At 43.9% G+C, this 14204-nt stretch overlaps 1 protein-coding gene across 2 annotated transcripts in view; it reads left to right on the forward strand.

The window, feature by feature from the left end:
* Nucleotides 1–543: 543 nt before the first annotated feature.
* The window catches only part of LOC124594227 (glutamate receptor ionotropic, kainate 2-like), a 281777-nt gene continuing 268116 nt past the window's right edge, over nucleotides 544–14204 (forward strand). For both annotated transcript variants that reach the window (XM_047132590.1, XM_047132591.1), the window contains exon 1: nucleotides 544–667. The gene's annotated coding sequence lies outside the window, so the exon portion shown is untranslated. The remainder of the gene's footprint in view (nucleotides 668–14204) is intronic.

Below are 14204 nucleotides of genomic sequence, written 5' to 3' on the forward strand. Positions count from 1 at the left end.
ACTACCTGTCACAGAGAATCGAAGCTGTAGTCATTTACATGCCCACCGATGATGCGTATAGGCATGAAGGTACATTGGCGTGCGACCGTATCTTCTCGGTGTTTCACTTTTAAGTCAGGCAAGTGTTTCGGTTTTAAGTCAGGCAGGTGTTTCGGCTTTAAGTCAGGCAGAGCATTTGACAATACACACGTGGTCTCTACTTTTGCCACTAAAATCGCCGTCTCCACAAAGGTGGCAATTTACAATAGACATCAAAATTTAATATTTATTTTACAAAATAATGAAACACTAGCGCTAGCACATTAGGCTTCCTGTCGTTTCTCAACTTCGTGGAATGTTTTCTTCGCCACCCACGTGGGTCACCGTATGACAGACTGGTTTTGGGCACTTTAAAGTTACCTGCAAGGAGCAGTGCGATGAGTGATGACGACGCGGAGTGTGACACAAGAGTTGGTTTGCCAGGTGGGCGCTATTAGGGGAGGCGAACGCGTGCGCATTGGGTCCACTCGCCGGCCTCTATGAATAGCGACAGGGCAGGCGCCTGTGACAGTGGCGCGGCTGCGGCCTGTCAGCGAGTGCATGCCGTCCTCTGGCTGCCTACACCCAGGGCCTGCAGCAAACCAGCTGACTCAGCAGTGGATGCTCCGCGACTGCTAGTGGACTACAGGTGAGTGACAAGACCCACACTCTGATATCTTCAAAATGGTTCAAATGGCTCTGAGCACTATGGGACTTAACATCTCAGGTCATCAGCCCCCTAGACTTAGAACTACTTGAACCTAACTAACCTAGGAACATCACACACATCCATGCCCGAGGCAGGATTCGAACCTGCGACCGTAGCAGCAGCGCGGTTCCGGACTGAAGTGCCTAGAACTGCTCGGTCACAGCGGTGGCCTCTGATATCTTCCGTCACTCCTTAGCGATAAGAATCGAGCGCTTCATTGGTACCGTCGCATCATGGAAAGAATAGACAAGAATTCGTATTTTATAGTAAGGCATCGTTGGGTTCTATCAATGCCGCACACACGCAGTTGCACATGTGCTGTCTACGATTCCCTCGTCATACCTATCCTACTGCTATTGAGGTGACTCTTACCACCGTGTAAGCTGTAAGCCCACTGGTAAACAGCCTGTTGCACAGCGTATACGAACCTCTACCGCCTACTGTAGCCGTTTTACACTATCGAGCAAGCAAAAAGGAAAACTGTAGTGTCTATTGTGTTATCTTATCCTTCAAGAAAGACAAAAATAGAAAACCACTTTTATATCCCAATCATTGTAGACTACTAAATGTTTAATGTTTCCTGCTGTAGACGATTATAGTTTTATAAACTGTCAGACCTGGCAATTCTAAAGCTGAGAATGTTAATAAAGTTTCTATTGTTTAAAAAGATGTTAGATATTTCACATAAAAAATGCAGCTTGCTCTCGTAAGAGAGTTACAGTTAGTACTGGAGATACGCTCACTATATGAACACTATCGCTGTTTATGGTTGTAAGGCCAAGTTATGAACACCTGGTTGTCAGCGGCGAAGTTTCACCTCAGTTCCCAGTTATTGGAAGTATAAGCATCCAAACTTTTCCAAAATATGGTGGTCGTAAGGCAGTAACTATTTACCTTACAAAATCATTGTCAACAGTACTGCTTATCTTTTTATTTTATAAACAGTACTGCTTATCTTCTTGTATTGTTCTGCAGGATTTGGACAAAAATGTGGCAATACCGAGAAAAATGCATGCTTGTACATAAAGGCAGATGCTAGGCAAGCCTGCAGGTTGCGCTCTTGCATTTGATCAGGAACGGCATCTGTGCGATGTCCTCAATACATTGCACGTGTCAGTCGTCATAACGGTGTTCTGTGTAGTCGTGAGTGCTTTACGCCGTGCCTAAGTGAACTCGAAGATGAGCAAATTGTTGGTGCTCGTATTGAGGGAACTTGCGTAACAGTGGAGACCGATGTGTTTGGTGTTTCAAGAGGTACCGTATAGAAGATTTATACAGAGTATAGGGCAAACGAAAAAGTCACAACGCGGACGAAAGTGTTTGTTGAGTTATCGTGACATATAAATGGGATTTTGACAAAAAGTAAAACGACGATAGCTGCAAACCTCTCTGCAGAATTAAATGTCGTACTCGCGAACCTGAAAGGGGTTCCAGAAGCAGGAAATTCCAGGTCGAACTGAAATTCCAAAACCACTAATTAATGATCCAAGCGCCCTTAACAGGGAAACTTCGTATAATAACCATAATACCTGGACTGTGGTGCAACAGAAGAATGTTATTTGGTCGGATAACTCTTGTTTCACACTTTTTCCAACTTGTGAGAGAGTTATGTCAAGAAACATGGCGTGGTATCGACAGTTATTTGGTAAGCTTTGTCGTGGTATTCCATGGGCCCCATGGATACTCTGCAAGTTCGCATTACTGCCAAAGGTTATGTGACCATTTTGGCCGATCAGTTTCATCCTATAGTATAATGTCAGTTCCCTAGTGGTGACGTTGTGTTCCAAGACGAAAAGACCCCTATTCGCACAGTTTTCATCGTCCAGGACTGGTTTTGTGAGCGTGAGGATGAACTGTCACATCTCACCTTGCTCACCACAATCATCAGACCTCAATGTTACTGAGCCTTTGTGGTCTGCTTTGGAGAGAAGGGTGCGTAATCGCCATCCGCCTCCATCGTCATTACCTTAACTTGCCGCTATTTTACAACAAGAATGGTATAAGATTTCATAGGAAACCATTCAGGACCTTTATTTTTCCTTTCCGAGAAGTCTGCAAGCTGTTTTGAATCCTACGTCATATTAGACATGTTAATGTGTTGTGTTGTGTTTGTTGTTTGTCAGGTGCTGATAACGCTGTCTCACACGAGGACGAGGCGTCTGCGTGTCCTGTGATGACTCAACATCTGACGCTTTTCATGCCCCTATATACTTCACAAGACCTGGCAACAACGCTAAACACGAACAACAAAGATTTTAAGTTGCGAGTTTAAAACGTTCGAATTTACTTTTTGTAACAATGGCCATTTTTGATATACACTACATTGTGGAAACATAAAACCCCTCGAAATCCGGAGACAGAAGGGATGGAGAGTTGACAACGGACGTAACGGTGAGTGGCTTAACTCTCAAGTCGAGTAGCATGGGCAACCAAGCTCAGAGATATGTCGGCAGGTGCTGAATGTGGATCTAAAACCGGAAAAGAATTTATTAAACCAATATTACTATCTTGTTCATACTTCTAAGTCCAGTCCTTTTGCTACAGAAAAAGCTGTCCTATGAATATCAGAATAAATGATCCGTATTGTTGTTCATCGTCTCCAGTAAAATTATATAAACAGCATGACTTTAGCTATTACTTTGTTAATGACTTGATTTTTTTTAATTTCCAGACTACAAAGATCAAATCATCTACTACAAACGTTACATAGATGATGTCTTCGTGATGTTAAATGGCGTCTTCGCACAACGGATATGTTCTGTCCACCCACAAATAAACTTCACCACTGATATAGAGGAGAATATTTCTGTTAGCTTGTTGGACTTAATAAACTTTAAAAATAACAGTAGGCACACGTTCGGTATTTTTAGAAAAACTACATGTACAGACAACATTATTCACGGTAAATCTCCCCACCCAGTGTGATGCAAGAGATCGTTCCTTATGTCCGTAGTTTACCGACCTATCCGCCTGCCATCAGATAATAAAGAGTTCTTAAGGAACTAAGTATACTAAAAAAAACAGCGGAGGCAAAAGCGTAGACAGAAAGCTTTGTCACACGTCCAGACAACAAAATAAAAAAGAGCGATACAAACACTCAGGACCACAGAAAACAGTAAACAGTAAGAAGAAATTTGTCCGGGTGACATACTGCGGACAAATCACTCAGCGTTTGGAGAAGAAATTAAAGAACACAATCGTCAGATGCGGATTTCAAGTAAATATCATTCCAAAATCGCAGCTTAGAGATAGTGTAGGTGACAAAACGTAATAAACTTTTTAACTCGGTTGTTTGTACAATACAATGCAGTAATTGTGAGAAGTTTTATCTTGGACACATGGGCAGCGATTTTAACATTACGTTCAAGAAACACACGCATCCACAAAACAGAACTGCATTTTGACAGCACTTGACTGCTCACAAGCATACCGTAACTAACATAGGTTGTACACACTGTGCCTGAGGGACGTCTATTGGATCCTTTGGAAGAAATAGAGATTTACGAGTATGTAAACAAGAAACGCCACCCTTCTAAACTACTTAATGAACAGAATGAATTTGCACCCAAAGCCTATTTTTCATTATGTGGCAGACTGTTGTTGTATACCGGTGGAGCTCTGTTTATCCCCCGGCCCTGTACTGCCCACGTTGCCCTTTCTTGGATTCGGCGAGCCAACTGTGCCCTCAGCCTTTTTATAGTTTCTTTTGTTTTGCTTTAGGAGCAAAAACAACTGGGGTCACATGTGCCCGTGTCAGAAGCGTAGAACACGAAGACAAAAATGGAGCAGAAAACGACTACGTGTTAACCCCAGTCGACGGAAGGAAAGACAGTTAAAAACTGACTGGAGAAAGGTCCATAATCATGTTTTGATATGCTGCTTTCCATTAGCTTAATACTTCACAGGCAACCACTAACAATCAGCTTTCATAAAATGAAATGTCATTATGATACGTTTAGTTAAGCTTTAGAGCTTTTATTGATTGTATTTCTGATACTATACATTTTCATTATGTCTTGGAACCGCACTTGGTATGCTCGCTGTCAATTAACTTTATTTTACTGCATATTTCACAGACACTTATTTGAAGCTGCATTTTACGATCCAAGCTAATATTTCCCTTTGGACTCATGTTAAAACTCTAGTTCTTTCTTAAAGTGCATTTCAATGAATCCCGTTTAGTTTTATGCAGAATGTCTAAGGTCAAATTTCTGACTTTGTGTCATTGCATATCGCGTTCCGTCAGCGACATCTAGCGACCTTGCGTCCTCAGCTGTTTGCATCGCAGTTGCAAGCATAGTACGCCAGCGACGACCCAACATTACGGGTAATACATGTTGACCGTTTTATCATGATTTTACTCCATGTGATGATGTCACTTACGGCTATATATTTTGCGTGGTTACTCTGTTAACATCTTGAAGACAGGTAATTTGCTTACATTTCAGACTATGTGTATCTTGCAATACTTGGCAGTCTGCTATTGGATTGGTGCATAAGTAGGTAGCGTTTTACTATAAGTATAACAAACACAACAAATACACATAATAGATACTTTAGTCATTAATTATATATTCTCCTTTACAATTCATAAGTGTCTGGCAACGCTGCGGTATCTTTTAAATTCCGCGACTGTAGACACCACATGGTTTTGAGGTGAAGAGCTCGTCAATTCATGTTCGGAGCGCATTTTCATCCGGAAAGGAAATTCCTTGAAGGTTGTTCGACAGAGAGCGGACAAAGTGAAAATCTGAGGGCGCAAGATCAGGTGAATAATGTAGGTGCGGAAGTACTTCCCAACCCAATTCCTGAATAGTGTTTTTTGTCAGTCTAGAAGACTTCACGCAGTCTTCCTGATAGTTGTTCTTGCACTGCGTCTCCAGAACGCCTCAGACGTTGACAATAAATGTCTGTAGTGATAGCTACACCTCAGGGAAGCAATTCGTAGTGCAATAGACCTTTTTACGGGAAGTTACCCTTTTGTTTTGGTTCAACCATTCCTTTCTTTTGCTTATGTTAGCATAAAGACACTATTTCTCGTCACCAGGAACTAAACAGGATAAGAACCAATAACGATACAGCATAAGAATGGTCGGTGTTGTTCATGAGTCAATTGATGATGAACAAGCAGAGATACACATATGGCCACCCACTGATTTTTATGACTTTGGCTTAGAGCACTCGGTACCCATGCACGCGATTTTTTAACTTTCCCCATTGCATGCAAATGTCGCACGATGGTGGAATGGTCACATTTCATCACATCTGCCAGTTCTCGTGGATCATTGCGGATTAATGAGTTTAAACGATCTTCATCACATACCGAAGGTCTTCCTGAACGTGGAGAGTTACTAATGTCAAAACGATGCTCCTTAAAATGAGTTTCTTGCCGTGCTCTGTCCATTGGCATTATCCCCAATCACGACGAAAATGTATCTTGTTACCTCCACTGCCGTCACCCTTCTACTGAAGTCAAACGCAAGAATATTTCGGAAATGTTCCGTCTTCTCCTCTTGGCACTTGATTTTCTAGAGTCCACAGCTCTACTCACTATCTCCAAATGACAAAATGACAATATGTAAAATCATATAACAACAGTGAACTACAAATAAAAAAGACAATCGATAAATAAACCTATAGGAACCGGAACACCAACATGCAAAACGAAATCGCTGCGAACTTTTGCAGCCGGCCGCTGTGACCGAGCGGTTCTGACGCGCTTCAGTCCGGAACCGCATAACTGCTACGGTTGCAGGTTCGAATCCTGCCTCGGGCATGTATGTGTGTGATGTCCTTAAGTTAGTTAGGTTTAAGTAGTTCTAAGTTCTAGGGACTGATGACCTCAGATGTTAAGTCCCATAGTGCTCAGTGCCATTTGAACCTTTTTTTGAATTGTCCAAGCCACTGTTTTTGACAATATACATCCAGAATAATGCTTGAATAAATTTTACTTTCATGTGGTACCATATCTTCAGAATGCTTTTACCCATCGGCGAATTATACTACCATTGTGTCTTCACTGGTAAAAGCTATTTTCGGTGAAATGGTTTTCATTGACCGTTCATCGTTAAGCGGTGAAATGATGTTTTCTACAAAATGTGAATATTTTCCAAACAGTAATTAGCCGGCCGAAGTGGCCGTGCGGTTAAAGGCGCTGCAGTCTGGAACCGCAAGACCGCTGCGGTCGCAGGTTCGAATTCTGCCTCGGGCATGGATGTTTGTCATGTCCTTAGGTTAGTTAGGTTTAACTAGTTCTAAGTTCTAGGGAACTAATGACCTCAGCAGTTGAGTCCCATAGTGCTCAGAGCCCTTTGAGCCAAACAGTAATTATGATATGATGTGGGGCCAGGAATTTTATAAGCAGAGATATATTCACCTACAGAAAAACAAGTGTGAACGTGAGATAATACGCAACTAGCTCCCTGCTAAGGCGAGTGTTTCCTACAACTACACCATCACGTCAGTCGACACGAGAGCGACGGTTCGCAAACCACCTTAGAGATCCCATACTTCTCTTTTCTTCCCGACGTTATGCAGAATTGCAGTTTATATGTGAATCTGGCACTTGTTTCCTTGGCTGCATGCCGCCTCTGACGTCACACTGTCACATTAATCTACAAGAAAGAATGTCATGTACGCCACCTGTCTGTAGATCATTTAAAATGTTTTCTACATGCCTTCGTGATTGAACCTCTTCGTACGAGGGCTCATCAACAAAATCCGAAACTAATTTTTTTCTGTAGCTTCCGTGATTGTTTCCTATCTGCACCATGAACATTTGAAAACAGCTGGTTTTTATGTACAATATCCATGGGTGGCAGCACTCTGTATCGGAAGGTTAGCAGTAATCCTCTACTTTGTATACACTCTTTGCATTTCGCATGCCAAATATTGGAGGCGACGCGACAGGACGGTACAGTGCAAGAGAAGTTTGTGTTCGTTTAAACCATACAGCCACTGAAACTTGGGAAAAGCTGCAGCAATTGTACGGTGACGATGCACTACCTCTTGCGACAGTGTTTAGGTTATTCAAGGACATCACTTGACTGTGTCTAGTAAAAAAATGGCTCTGAGCACTATGGGACTTAACATCTATGGTCGTCAGTCCCCTAGAACTTAGAACTACTTAAACCTAACTAACCTAAGGACAGCACACAACACCCAGTCATCACGAGGCAGAGAAAATCCCTGACCCCGCCGGGAATCGAACCCGGGAACCCGGGCGTGGGAAGCGAGAACGCTACCGCACGACCACGAGCTGCGGACACTGTGTCTAGTAAGTCGGACCTGGTGTCTCGGCTAATGCTGTGTCAAAAGTCGACATCAACACAGTTGCTCTGAAGATCGGCGGATAATATTACGTAACTGAGGTGAAAGAAGCGAAAGTTGTTCCATCTGCAGGGAAAGTGTTGGCGATCACATTTTTTTACTGTCATGGAATGATTTACCAGCATGCATTTTCCACTCACAGTACTGTTACAGCAGCATACTAAGGTCAGTATCGGTTAAACTGAGAAAATACATTGTAAGGAAATGACCAGAACTTTCTCAGGCCGTGTGACGACTTCTTCATGACAATATACGGCCTCACGTCGCAAATCATTTCATGCAGTTTGCGGCACAATTCAGCATTACTTGTGTACCGCATCCCCCTTATAGAACCCGACCATTCACCCTATGATTTTTATTATTCCAATCACCAAAGTCAAAACTTGGGGCATTCGATTGGAGAGCTCGGAAGCAGTGCTTAAGAAAAGTGAGGCGATTGTCAAGGACCTGACAAATAATGGCTTGTGTCTAGGACTGGCAGAGGTGCTATAAAATGTATATAGAAGGTAAATACTGTGAAAAAGATCGTGTAAACAGAGAAATGGAGTAACAAACAGCTGCGGAAAAAAACAGTCTCAGTCTCTGTTCACCAGCCCTCGTATTGTATTTCTAATTATGAATCACCTCGAAGGGAACGATCTATTGATACGTAATCGGCATGGTTTCAGAAAACATCGTTCTTGTGCCACGCAGCTAGCTCTTTATTCGCACGAAGTAATGGCCGCTATCGACAGGGGATCTCAAGTTAATTCCGTATATCTAGATTTCCGGAAAGCTTTTGACACCGTTCCTCACAAGCGACATCTTATCAAGCTGCGGGCCTATGGGGTATCGTCTCAGTTGTGCGACTGGATTCGTGATTTCCTGTCAGGAAGGTCGCAGTTCGTAGTAATAGACGGCAAATCATCTAGCAAAACTGAAGTGATATCAGGTGTTCCCCAGGCAAGCGTCCTGGGGCCTCTGTTGTTCCTGATCTATATAAATGACCTGGGTGACAATCTGAGCAGTTCTCTTAGGTTGTTCGCAGATGATGCAGTAATTTACCGTCTAGTAAGGTCATCCGAAGACCAGTATCACTTGCAAAGCGATTTAGAAAAGATTGCTGTGTGATGTGGCAGGTGGCAGTTGACGCTAAATAACGAACAGTGTGAGGTGATCCACATGAGTTCCAAAAGAAATCCGTTGGAATTCGATTACTCGATACATAGTACAATTCTCAAGGCTGTCAATTCAACTAAGTACCTGTGTGTTAAAATTACGAACAACTTCAGTTGGAAAGACCACGTAGATAATATTGTGGGGAAGGCGAGCCAAAGGTTGCGTTTCATTGGCAGGACACTTAGAAGATGCAACAAGTCCACTAAAGAGACAGCTTACACTACACTCGTTCGTCCTCTGTTAGAATATTGTTGCGCAGTGTGGGATCCTTACCAGGTGGGATTGACGGAGGACGTCGAAAGGGTGCAAAAAAGGCAGTTCGTTTTGTATTATCGCGTAATAGGGGAGAGAGTGTGGCAGATATGATACGCGAGTTGGTATGGAAGTCATTAAAGCAAAGAAGTTTTTCGTCGCGGCGAGATCTATTTACGAAATTTCAGTCACCAAATTTCTCTTCCGAATGCGAAAATATTTTGTTGAGCCCAACCTACATAGGTAGGAATGATCATCAAAATAAAATAAGAGAAATCAGAGATCGAACAGAAAAGTTTAGGTGTTCGTTTTTCCCGCGCGCTGTTCGGGAGTGGAGTGGTAGAGAGATAGTGTGATTGTGGTTCGATGAACCCTCTGCCAAGCACTTAAATGTTAATTGCAGAGTAATCATGTAGATGTATGTGTAGATGTAGATGAGGTGGAGAATCCACCTGGCTTTTGCCTGTTTCAGAATCGGAGGTCGACATAAAACCATATCCAGTTTGGCTGGAGTGCTACACTAACTGCCGTTGCTGCACAGTACTCCACTTGGGACAGTGCTCTACATGTTTCGCTCTCGATACCAACGAACGTTTCACTGAACGTTTGTGATAGGGTAAAGGATGTGAGCCTTAGAACTGCTTGATAGCTCCTCCTGACGACTGTCGCTCGGAGAAGTGAATGTTATCATATGCGTTCGATAGTTTCCACGTAACACAGCCGCCTGCCAGAAAGACAAACAACGAGGAACAAACGATGAAGGCAGCAGCGACATACCGCTTAACCATCTTAGCCCAGCATCGACCGCGGGAAAAAGTCACTCTAATTTTTCAACACGAGCAAACAGTTGGTCACTGGCAATGGGTTTACGAAGGAACAACATACTCATCTTGTACTCATATTGACTAAATATATAATCATCTGATATTCTGAATGATACCGCTCAATGAAACTAAGCCTGTACTCAAACGACAGCGTTTTACAAGTGAGGCATAAAAAGGAAAAGAAAGGCCTTTATAATGTGGGGGCTGGCTGCGTCACTGTCTCTCAAAGTGCAGATTACAGATCAGCGTCGCCACTCGGACATGGAGGTGGATTTATAAAATATGCCGCCACAACGTGTGTCCGTTGTTGTGACATCCGTAGTTGTGACACGAGAAATACATACATTGTGAGAGTGTGTGTGTGTGTGTGTGTGTGTGTGTGTGTGTATGTATGTGTGTGTGTGTGTGTGTATATGTGTGTGTGTGTGTGTGTAGAATGCACAAAAAAAAAGATTTGGAATGAGTTGTAAGAGGGTGGTCAGAATTAGATGGGCCCGAAAACCATTTATAAATCTAATAACTACCGAGCGACGTGGCGTGGTGGTAAGATACATGTTTCCATTCGTTTTCTTAAAACGCGTAAGGTATATTCTGGGGTGGTCCCTCAGAACTAATGCTCCGTCTTCAGTGACCGTGTGGTCGATGGGACGCTATACCACAACCTTCTGTCCTTCTAAAAACAAGTTTCCCTAGTTGACGAACAGGATAACTACTTCCAGAATGAGATTTTCACTCTGCAGCGGAGTGTGCGCTGATATGAAACTTCCTGGCAGATTAAAACTGTGTGCCCGACCGAGACTCGAACTCGGGACCATTGCCTTTAGCGGGCAAGTGCTCCACCAACTGAGCTACCGAAGCACGACTCACGCCCGGTACTCAGAGCCTTACTTCTGGCAGTACCTCGTCTCCTACCTTCCAAACTTTACAGAAGCTCTCCTGCGAACTGTGACGACGGGGCGTAAGTCGTGCTTGGGTAGCTCAGTTGGTAGAGCACTTGCCTGCGAAAGGCAAAGGTCCCGAGTTCGAGTCTCGGTCGGGCACACAGTTTTAATCTGCCAGGAAGTTTCATATCAGCGCACACTCCGCTGCAGAGTGAAAATCTCATTCTGGAAACATCCCCTAGGCTGTGGCTAAGCCATGTCTCCGCAATACCCTTTCTTTCAGGAGTGCTGCAAGGTTCGCAGGAGAGCTTCTGTAAAGTTTGGGAGGTAGGAGACGAGGTACTCGCAGAAGTACGGCTGTGAGTACCGGGCGTGAGTCGTGCTTCGGTAGCTCAGTTGGTAGAGCACCTGCCTGCGAAAGGCAAAGGTCCCGCGTTCGAGTCTCGGTCGGGCACACAGTTTTAATCTGCCAGGAAGTTTCAGGATAACTACTCTTAAGAAAAGTTGCTGACTATGACCACCGTCGACGTCGATTCAGAGTCGTGTTAGGTTTATCAGACTGTTAGACATGCATAACAGATGGATGGTGAAATTGCGTTTTCATTGCCCTGATAAAGCTCTTCTATTGTGTGGTAGTTGTTAATTACACATTACCAGGGATATAGCTGTTGATGCCTAATATTTTACAACCTTACACTGTCCGTACAAAAAGTTCCACTGAGTTAACTTATCCCAGGCGTACAAGCGACGTCAGAGCAGTGACTGCAGTGGCATGTTGAACAAACAACTGTAAGCAACAAACGTGCGTTCGAAAGTTCAGTTGTGAGCAGGCCGTGTTAAATAGTGGACGTACCACCGTAGTGAGCCAGTGTTATAGTGTTACAAATCATTGAAACAACATCTCTAAAATAGAGCATTCGAGACACCCTCCGAAATGTTTTTAGAGGCAAAAGCTGTGTGCAAAGTTCATCCCGCACATCTTGATCCGAGACCAAAACAACGATGCGTGATCGCCTGCCGCGACTTGATGCACAACGCGGACAATTCTTTTCTAGAAACAACAAAAAAAAACAAAAAAAACTTACAGGTGATGAGACTTGCCATCAGCACGAATCTATCGCAAAGCGACAATGATGTGCAGAACTGCATGTGAAGGGTCAAAGCTTTTAATGACATAACTGACATTCGATCCAATATGACACACAACTGAACAACTTCCGAAAGAAGACTTTTCTTTAAATGTGTGGTGTCGGTTCTTTCGGAGATTGTCCTCATTGCTCGCAGTCTCACCAGATCTCCACAAGAGGTCCGAAAGAAGAGGCAACACACATATTAATACAGGATGTTCGGAAATTTCACTTAGAAACTTCTAGGACTTGTAGAGGGGAGGTAGCACATTATATTTTGAATAGGAACCCAAGTCCAGAAACGTACTGTTTTCGTGCTACAAACGTTTGAAAAAAATTGTGCTAGATAGGTGTGCAAAAGGGCAGTCACGATGGAGGGTGTTTACGTCGGATCGGCGGATGTCGTTTAACGTCTATCCTACCTCTCTGACTGGTTCGAGCCTCATTCACCTGCCTGTGAGTGTTAGAGCAACACGGTTGAGCACCTGTTCGCAGAATACACTGACATGTTCCTACTGAATACCGAAACTCATGGAATGGAAGAGCAGCTCGTCACCTTTATCAAGATCTTTCTCCACAACGTCCTACTCCATCGCATACTCTTTCAGCCACAATTACGCAACGGCGTCGAGAAACGGCACCTTCACCGTCAGCAGGTGTGACTCAGATGTTCCAGCGAGACGACGCACACCCGAGTTGGTAGAGACCGTACTGCATCGCGTTGAAAAGAAACTGTCATCAAGTACACGAGCGATTTCTTTGGCTATTAATGAGTGGAATTGTAAAATAAGTGATGTACTTCGTCACGCCTAATCAATTACTTTTAAAGCGGTCGCATTACCAACATGTTTTCAAATGTCTGTAACACGGAAACGATATCTTTCCGGACATTGTTTCCACTTTAAAATACACTACTGGCCACTAAAATTGCTACACCAAGAAGAAATGCAGATGATAAACGGGTATTCATTGGTCAAATGTATTATAATATAACTGACATGTGATTACATGTTCACGCAATTTGGGTGCATAGATCTTGAGAAATCAGTACCCAGAACAACCACCTCTGGCCGTAATAACGCCCTTGATACGCCTGGGCATTGAGTCAAACAGAGCTTGGATGGCTTGTACAGGTACAGCTGCCCGTGCAGCTTCAACACGATACCACAGTTCATCAAGAGTAATGACTGGTGTATTGTGACGAGCCAGTTGCTCGGCCACCATTGACCAGACGTTTTCAATTGGTGAGAGATCTGGAGAATGTGCTGGCCAGGGCAGCAGTCAAACATTTTCTGTATCCAGAAAAGCCCGTACAGGATCTGCAACATGCGGTCGTGCATTATCCTGCTGAAATATATGGTTTCGCAGGGATCGAATGAAGGGTAGAGCCACGGGTCGTAACACATCTGAAATGTAACGTCCACTGTTCAAAGTGCCGTCAGTGCGAACAAGAGGTGACCGAGACGTGTAACCAATGGCACCTCATACCATCACGCCGGGTGATACGCCAGTATGGCGACGAATACACGCTTCCAGTGTGCGTTCACCGTGATGTCGCCAAAAACGGATGCGACAATCATGATGCTGTAAACAGAACCTGGATTCGTCCGAAAAAATGACGTTTTGCCATTCGTGCACCCAGGTTCGTCGTTGAGTACACCATCGCAGGCGCTCCTGTTTGTGATGCAGCGTCAAGGGTAACCGCAGCCATGGTCTCCGAGCTGATAGTTCATACCGCAGTAAACGTCGTCGAACTGTTCGTGCAGATGGTTTTTGTCTTGCAAACGTCCCCATTTGTTGACTCAGGGATCGAAACGTGGCTGCACGATCCGTTACAGCCAAGATGCCTGTCATCTCGACTGCTAGTGATGCGTGGCTGTTGGGATCCAGCACGGCGTTCCGTGTT

Source organism: Schistocerca americana, chromosome 2 (assembly GCF_021461395.2).
Source record: "Schistocerca americana isolate TAMUIC-IGC-003095 chromosome 2, iqSchAmer2.1, whole genome shotgun sequence".
In the NCBI taxonomy this organism is placed as follows: domain Eukaryota; kingdom Metazoa; phylum Arthropoda; class Insecta; order Orthoptera; family Acrididae; genus Schistocerca; species Schistocerca americana.